The following is a 9,168-nucleotide window of genomic DNA, read 5'->3' as shown; positions in this document are numbered from 1 at the left end:
AACAATTTTCAGAAAGATGGTTTCATTCTTCTAACAGTCGTGGACATTGAACTTGTGGAAAGATAGAGTGTTTTTGAATTGGTTCAGCTTGAGCTGCAAATTCATGCAGTCAGTTGGAAACATGGTGTTCGTTCTGGTAATAGATTATGAACATATTATTATGACTGCACTCCACCTTGTGCTCTGAACTTGTTCAGTGTGGGCTGTAAACCTTTAGTCCATTGGAATTGTTATGACATCATTGTCATGTCAAAACAATTTTATAGAAATGGTGTTTTTCTTGTCAACTAGCCAAGATGAACGTGTTCAGCAAGAGCTGCACCTTCTCCTGGTTTTGGTTCTTTAAGGCGGTAAATTTCTTCTATAGATGTCTATGTTGTACCAATGCTGGGCCGAGGGTGAATCGTCTATTGCCCTACACAGGATTAGTCAGAGACTTCGGGGGGTTATTACAGTTACCCTGACTTTACATGTCAAGGCACTTATTCTGTTATAAATGCCCCCTTTATCTGAATCATTCTGTCATCTTCAATAAATGAAAAATTTTATCAATCATTCCAAAAATTCTCTGTCTCTTTACAGCTTGATGCAAAACGAGATCTGTCTCTGAGGGCTACCTGGATCTGGCATCAGGGGGGACTATCCAGATGTAATAAGGATAGCCTACCTGGATCTGGCATTAAGGGAGACTATCCAGATGTAATAAGGATAATCTACCTGGATCTGGCACCAGGGGGAACTATCCAGATGTAATAAGGATAATCTACCTGGATCTGGCTTTAAGGGAGACTATCCAGATGTAATAAGGATAATCTACCTGGATCTGGCACCAGGGGGGACTATCCAGATGTAATAAGGATAGCCTACCTGGATCTGGCATTAAGGGAGAATATCCAGATGTAATAAGGATAATCTACCTGGATCTGGCATTAAGGGAGACTATCCAGATGTAATGAGGATAATCCACCTGGATCTGGCACCAGGGGGACTATCCAGATGTAATAAAGATAGTCTACCTGGATCTGGCATTAAGGGAGACTATCCAGATGTAATAAGGATAATCCAGCTGGATCTGGCACCAGGGGGGACTATCCAGATGTAATAAGGATATGCTACCTGGATCTGGCATTATGGGAGAATATCCAGATGTAATAAGGATAATCTACCTGGATCTGGCATAAATACTTCTCTCGTTGACGGTTATAAATGTTATAGCATATCGAAAACATATTGGAAGCTATGCAATTACATTCTGTACAATTTCCAAAACCTCGTATCGGGTTTTCGCTTTATTCACCTTCCCGTTTCATTTGTTTTCAATCCATGAAATTCTAAGCCTAGCTATGAGAATCACGAATTTCTTAATTGTGACATTAATTAAATAATTTTGAAAACTAGATTTACTCCCCAAGGCTAATATAACAAAAGGGTCGAGTTTTAAAAGACATAACTGTATAGCAATTTCGTATATGGCCATGTTCATGTATGAAATCAGCTATAGGCCTCTATGCGTAAAACGCTGAGAACTTTGTACCTATTCCATTACTTGTATGCTGAAAGCGCTGAGAACTTTGTAACCCATTCCATTACCTGTATGCTGAAAGCGCTGAGAACTTTGTACCCATTCCATTACCTGCATGCTGAAAGCGCTGAGAGCTTTGTACCCATTCCATTACCTGTATGCTGAAAGCGCTGAGAACTTTGTACCCATTCCATTACCTGCATGCTGAAAGCGCTGAGAACTTTGTACCTATTCCATTACTTGTATGCTGAAAGCGCTGAGAACTTTGTACCCATTCCATTACCTGCATGCTGAAAGCGCTGAGAACTTTGTACCTATTCCATTACTTGTATGCTGAAAGCGCTGAGAACTTTGTACCCATTCCATTACCTGTATGCTGAAAGCGCTGAGAACTTTGTACCCATTCCATTACCTGTATGCTGAAAGCGCTGAGAACTTTGTACCCATTCCATTACCTGCATGCTGAAAGCGCTGAGAACTTTGTACCCATTCCATTACCTGCACTATTGGTAATAGCATCACCGGATTTCACATAGAGCTGTATTAAAAATCACTGAGAAATTCTAGCAATGACCTGTTAATCTTAACCTTTAGAAATAGTAGAACCAAAGAAGGCCATTTTGTTTTTTTCAAATTCTGTCAAATACTCTTTGTATGGAATTGTAGTGCCGATCGTCGAGTTTTGAATTGTTGAGAATCCAAATGCAGACTGAAACCTGAATTGTTTTGGCACAAACGTTTAACATGCCCTTCAGGTCAGGGCTTTATTTAATATGTAGTACTAAATATAACATTAAACAAAGTTAACATACAATGAACGAGCTTTTTTCATCTAACAATCAATTCATTTAAAAATCACCCTGGCATTGAAGATTTTGGCGTTTTTAACTGTTGCATAGCACTACAGATGTTATCTCGGTTATTGTAACAGGCCAGGCTAGCCTTTATTGTACTTGTTCTAAATTACTTTTAGAATCTTCGGTTTAAAACTATTATTGGTTGTTTCATCTCGTTCATGGGTCACTTTGGAGCTTTCTCTGTACAGGTGGTTCATCAATGCATTAGTCACGGAGAGTGCCTTCAAACCATTGTCTGATACTATACTATAGTGGACCTTAAATTGCTGGAGAACACGGAGTAAGTTAGATTTAACTAAAGCACAGTCAACTGCACTATCAATTTTTCTGACTATCGCATAAGGTCATCTTCGCCGCATCGATCTTGACAATCTTGGCTGACGTAGGCATGTAGAGAAGTCCACTGAAGAACGTACCAAGTTATGTATGTATGTATGTATGTATGTATGTATGTATGTATGTATGTATGTATGTATGTATGTGTGTGTGTGTGTGTGTGTGTGTGTGTGTGTGTGTGTGTGTGTGTGTGTGTGTGTGTGTGTGTGTGTGTGTGTGTGTGTGTGAGCGCGCGTGCGTGCGTGCGTGCGTGCGTGCGTGCGTGCATGTATGTATGTATGTATGTATGTATGTATGTATGTATGTATGCGTGTATGTATGCGTGTATGTATGCGTGTATGTATGCGTGTATGTATGCGTGCATGTATGTATGTATGCATGTATGTAATGTCAGCTGTCATTCACTTCCATTTTGTAGCATATGACAAACATTCGTTGCTTTGAGTATTGCACCGGTACATATTAAATATTAAACCATTTACACATCATTTACACATGTAGTACAAGAAAGTTAATTATTCACGTCTACGATAACATAGCTTAAGATCTAGAAACCATCTTACCAATACTCTCCCGGGAGACCAGACCTGTTGCTGGACTAACCAGAGCCAAGCACACTCCAAGTACATTCCCCAACGAGACCCAGGCAAACGGCGACATTGTGGTAACAATACAGATAAAACTATTGCGTAAAAAAGTTTCAACTCTTTCCTGAGGATATCTGAATTAATAATGAATTCTGTGCACAGTGAACTAACCTTAAATTAATGCTAAGGAATGAAGCTAACATTCCACAGCCCTCGATCTCATCTCGTATGGGGGAGTATTTTTTATTTCCGATATTCACTCATGTTGTCGTTCTGCGTGATGGGCGCTACAATTCACAGTTAGACAAACGCTTGATATAATTATTTACATGAGCGTCTGTAATGAAGTTCATTCCCTGTTTATGGAACGCTCACTTGACAACTACATTTGTCTGTGTACAAATAACATCACTTAGCGTACACTCCCAACCAGGCATGCTTAAACAAGGCATGTTTTGTGCATTCTTTCAGCTGAAATACTGGTGGTACACATAAATGTTAAATGGATGACTGTCATAATTTTGATCATTGAAGATAATGGCCTGTGTGAAAACTGAAATCAAAAGACGAAATCGATATTGTGATTACACCCAATATTACAGGATTTTACGACGAGTTTTGGAAAAACATATATAGGTTATAATGGCCAGAAATGCTACTGGTCTTCGGTGGGAAACATCTCGTAACTATGCAAATAGACAACCCCTGTCAAGCTATTGAATTAATGTATGGGGTATCAGTAATGTTTTTTTATCCGCAAAGTAAATATTGAATATGAGTAAAGCAAGAGAAAGCAAATATTTCTAAATATTTTAGGCACAGATACCCACAACACACAATTGTCTTCCCCTCTTTCGATTTAGATCTATTATAAAAAGCTGTTTCCTAGATGTAATTTTTTTTCACCGTATAAAATGTAAACAGTATGCATCAAGAAAAGGTACACATCGTGAATATGAACACAAATATCAGTACTTACTACGTGTACAACGTGAATATAAGCACAAGCATCAGTACTTACTAGATGTACATCGTGAATATAAGCACAAGTATCAGTACTTACTACGTGTACATCGAGAATATAAACACAAGCATCAGTGCTTACTACGTGTATATCGTGAATATAAACACAAGCGTCAGTAATTACTAGGTGTACATCGTGAATATAAACACAAGCATCAGTGCTTACTACGTGTATATCGTGAATATAAACACAAGCATCAGTACTTACTACGTGTACATCGTGAATATAAACACAAGCATCAGCGCTTACTACGTGTATATCGTGAATATAAACACAAGCGTCAGTAATTACTAGGTGTACATCGTGAATATAAACACAAGCATCAGTGCTTACTACGTGTATATCGTGAATATAAACACAAGCATCAGTACTTACTACGTGTACATCGTGAATATAAACACAAGCATCAGCGCTTACTACGTGTATATCGTGAATATAAACACAAGCGTCAGTACTTACCACATGTACAATTTTATATTATTCGTCTCTATCACATGTAGATTTTTCATCCACTGTAATCTAAACATTCTGCGATTACTAATTACCATCGCAGCCAATCACGCCTCCCCTGCAAACGGAAATGACTGAGAAACTGATGCTTATTCATACAAGAGGATAGTTTTACATTCTTCTCAAATAAACATGATTAACAAATATAAAATTCACTTATTCAAAATTTTCTGAATATGGCCATTGGTTACTGGCTGCAAGACATGGTGAAATTTTAAAGCAGTTAACTGTACAAGAATGCGGAAAAGAATTCTTTTCTCCGTCGTATAAGTGAAATATTCTTAAGTACGGTGTAAAACACCAATCAAATAAATAAGTAAAAAAAAACTTAATTTATCCGTGCACATGTACATTTGGTCTGGTGCTGTCTTTTCTTCTAAGTTCTTCATGCTTCAGTTTACAATAATACGCACAAGCAGTGTTAAAGGCTTTTGTCAGTTCCATGTTAAATGCCTTAAAACTACCATCAGAGGTTCATGCGAGATGTAAAGCGCTGAGCGACTTCGTTATTTTGTCCCAACTAAAGAGTTCAGGTTAGGTTTAGATGTCATTGTTAGATGTCAAGAAAGCAGAGGATTTTCTAGCTATTTTTTTCTTCTTCTTTTCTTCTTGACGTCAGCAGTAAAATGCTATTGGGCGCATCTTGAAGGCATTGTCGTTTTTAAGGATGTCCAAAAATTACAATCATGAAGGAATAGATTGAACCACGTCGATAGCGTAGTACACATTGAAGTTGTTGTTTAGGACTCAGGATTTGTATAATGTACAATCCTTGCACTGGTTGACAAATACTCATATTTGCGAAACAATGTAGATAGTATAACTGTACTCTGTTTATTATTCATTCACTAGTTAATATACTAGTTCACCAGAAAATATACATGGCGTCATCATTGCCTAATTTGCATGTGTAATTTTTCGAATAATGGATGCTTTCTTGGGTCTTCGTCCATACACTGTGCAAGCGTCTATTGGATAAAACGTTTGTGAGAAAAATGAAGTGCATGCCTAGAGATTCCCTTCAGTATTATCTTCCCTAAATCCCCTAATCCCTTAGGAAGTCATTCATTCACGTGAATTTACCCCATCAAATTAATGCTTTAGTTCTCTTTCTCCCTCTTGTTTAAATAAGTAATTATGCTATTCCATTTTTTCCCTTTTGCCTCTTTGTTCAATAAGTATTTATGCTATTCCAGTTTTTCTCTTTCTGTCTCTTTTTTAAATAAGTATTTATGCTATTCCAGTTTTTCTCTTTCTGTCTCTTTTTTAAATAAGTATTTATGCTATTCCAGTTTTTCCCTTTCTGTCTCTTTTTTTAAATAAGTATTTATGCTATTCCAGTTTTTCTCTTTTTGCCTCTTTTTTAAATAAGTATTTATGCTATTCCAGTTTTTCTCTTTCTGTCTCTATTTTAAATAAGAATTTGTGCTATTCCAGTTTTTCTCTTTTTGCCTCTTTTTTAAATAAGTATTTATGCTATTCCAGTTTTTCTCTTTCTGTCTCTATTTTAAATAAGTATTTATGCTATTCCAGTTTTTCTCTTTCTGTCTCTATTTTAAATAAGTATTTATGCTATTCCAGTTTTTCTCTTTCGGTCTCTTTTTAAAATAAGTCTTTATGTCCCAGATATGATCTAGTCAGAACTCCTATATTTGCAAAGCTAAGACATTATGGCATTTTTCAGCACACATCACAGGCAGTTCTGTGTTCTCTGCGGAACAGAGTTAAAGTTTTCAATGGAGTGGACAAGTTTATTGTTAATTCAAGGCGATTTTGAGTCGTCCTAATCTTCATCCAGTTTATTTGAGTGTTATCGCTAATTATGTAGTGTAGATTTACTCTTGCAGTTAAGTGTGGCGTGCAGCATCCCTTTTCAGGACTTGGAAGACGCCAAATTCATAACTTCACTCACTCACTCATTTACATTTTACTTTCAACAATCAGACAGCATAGTGTGGCTGTTATATTTCTGTTCTATGCAAAACATACTTTGCTATGGATAAACAAGTCTTGAACGGCTGCACAACCAGTGAAGATAATTGTCAACATAACTGTCATCTCCACACTACATGAACCCTATTACGGAATGACTCATATCAAACTTCACTTCAATCCTTCACGTATAAATGGAAGCTCTTTTTTGAATATGGTTTTCATTCTATTAAAACACGCAGCTGTATAAACATATGTTAATTTTATAAGTTGCTTTGAAAGCAAATAGTGCCGAAAATGAAAGAACGCACGAAAATTGTTTTTTCAACAATGGCTCTTAGCCTGATCGTTGCGGCGATTCCCGCGGCGGGCTTACTTGGACAAGACTTGGACCACGCTCGACGTGAGGCTTTGAACAACCCTGGTAGGAGTGGCAGTGAAACTTTAAGGTCTGTTTCCGACGAAACATCTGAACATTTGCCAGCAAGATCTGAGAGAGGAGATTCAAGATTTAGTTCAACTTTCAAACAAAACCTACCCACAAATTCAGAAAGTCAGGTGGTGACAGACCGGCAGCATGGAGATCATCAGCGAATCGAAGGGAGCAGCCGATCAGAACGAACAGACAACATTCCCCGTGAGGATCTCCCTGATTTCCCAGATCCGTCTTTTGAACGCTTTTCGCAGCTTCCAGACACACCATTAATGTGCGTTCCTCCACCCCCTTACCAAAGGAATCGTAGAGACCTAGGTAAGTAAGCTGTTATTATCTATATATTATTCATTAATTTAATTGGTCTTTTTGCGCCTTGGTCAAGAATTTTTCACTTATACAATCGCCGAGATATGGCTGCAACATTGCTGACGTGGCGTTACGTCATAACCGTTCCGAGATATGGCTGCAACATTGCTGACGTGGCGTTAAGCCATTACCGTTCCGAGATATGGCTGCAACATTGCTGACGTGGCGTTAAGCCATAACCGTTCCGAGATATGGCTGCAACATTGCTGACGTGGCGTTAAGCCATAACCGTTCCGAGATGTGGCTGCAACATTGCTGACGTGGCGTTAAGCCATTACCGTTCCAAGATATGGCTGCAACATTGCTGACGTGGCGTTAAGCCATTACCGTTCCGAGATATGGCTGCAACATTGCTGACGTGGCGTTAAGCCATAACCGTTCCGAGAAATGGCTGCAACATTGGTGACGTGGCGTTAAGCCATAACCGTTCCGAGATATGGCTGCAACATTGCTGACGTGGCGTTAAGCCATAACCGTTCCGAGATATGGCTGCAACATTGCTGACGTGGCGTTAAGCCATAACCGTTCATTCATTTATTCACTTATACAATCGCCGAGATATGGCTGCAACATTGCTGACGTGGCGTTAAGCCATAACCGTTCATTCATTTATTCACTTATACAATCGCCGAGATATGGCTGCAACATTGCTAACGTGGCGTTAAGCCATAACCGTTCATTCATTTATTCACTTATACAATCGCCGAGATATGGCTGCAACATTGCTGACGTGGCGTTAAGCCATAACCGTTCCGAGATATGTTTGCAACATTGCTGACGTGGCGTTAAGCCATAACCGTTCCGAGATATGGCTGTAACATTGCTGACGTGGGGTTAAGCCATAACCGTTCATTCATTTATTCACTTATACGACGGCGTCCAGCATTAAGGTAGGCGGAAACCGGGAAGAGAATGAGAATTGATCTCACAGCCACCTCGTTGGTGTCTAGTTCCTGGACAATTCTGCCGCGCTGGCACGCTAACCACCTCGGGGAAGAAGCTCTCTTATTCTCTGTGTGATCTGTAACTATATGGCAGTAGATAAGTTTGTCTGTCTGGCCTTGGCTTTTCTCTACAACCGCTCATCCGAATGGCTTCCCACATACCGCGTGTATTACTGAGGACACAAGTAATAGCAGGGGCGAGTATTCCAAAAAAAAAAAAAAAAAAAAAAAAAAAAAAAACAAAAACAAACTGTTTATTGCGTATTCAAATAAGGTATTGATGACCCTACAAATGGGCACTGCTCTAATATGCCTAAACGAGGGGCAATTACCCAATTTCGAGACAGGTCTTACCTAATACTTCAAAACTTGATATTTCGGTATCCATATACTCACGTGGGTGTCATCATAAGGATTCAGTTTTTATTAGTCGGGTTCGTGTCAGTAAAGTCAGACTAAGGTGTCACCATGAGGTTAAAGGCAGAGTATATTAGTCGGGCTGGTGTCAGTAAAGTCAGACTAAGGTGTCACCATGAGGACTGAAGGCAGAGTATATTAGTCGGGCTGGTGTCAGTATAGTCAGGGTAAGGTGTCAGAATAAGAATTAAAAGCAGAGTATAGTAGTCAGGATAAGGTGTCACCATAAGGACTGAA

Source organism: Liolophura sinensis, chromosome 8 (assembly GCF_032854445.1).
Source record: "Liolophura sinensis isolate JHLJ2023 chromosome 8, CUHK_Ljap_v2, whole genome shotgun sequence".
NCBI lineage: Eukaryota > Metazoa > Mollusca > Polyplacophora > Chitonida > Chitonidae > Liolophura > Liolophura sinensis.
The sequence above is the reverse complement of the archived record's forward strand: the minus strand, read 5'-3'. Positions refer to the sequence as shown.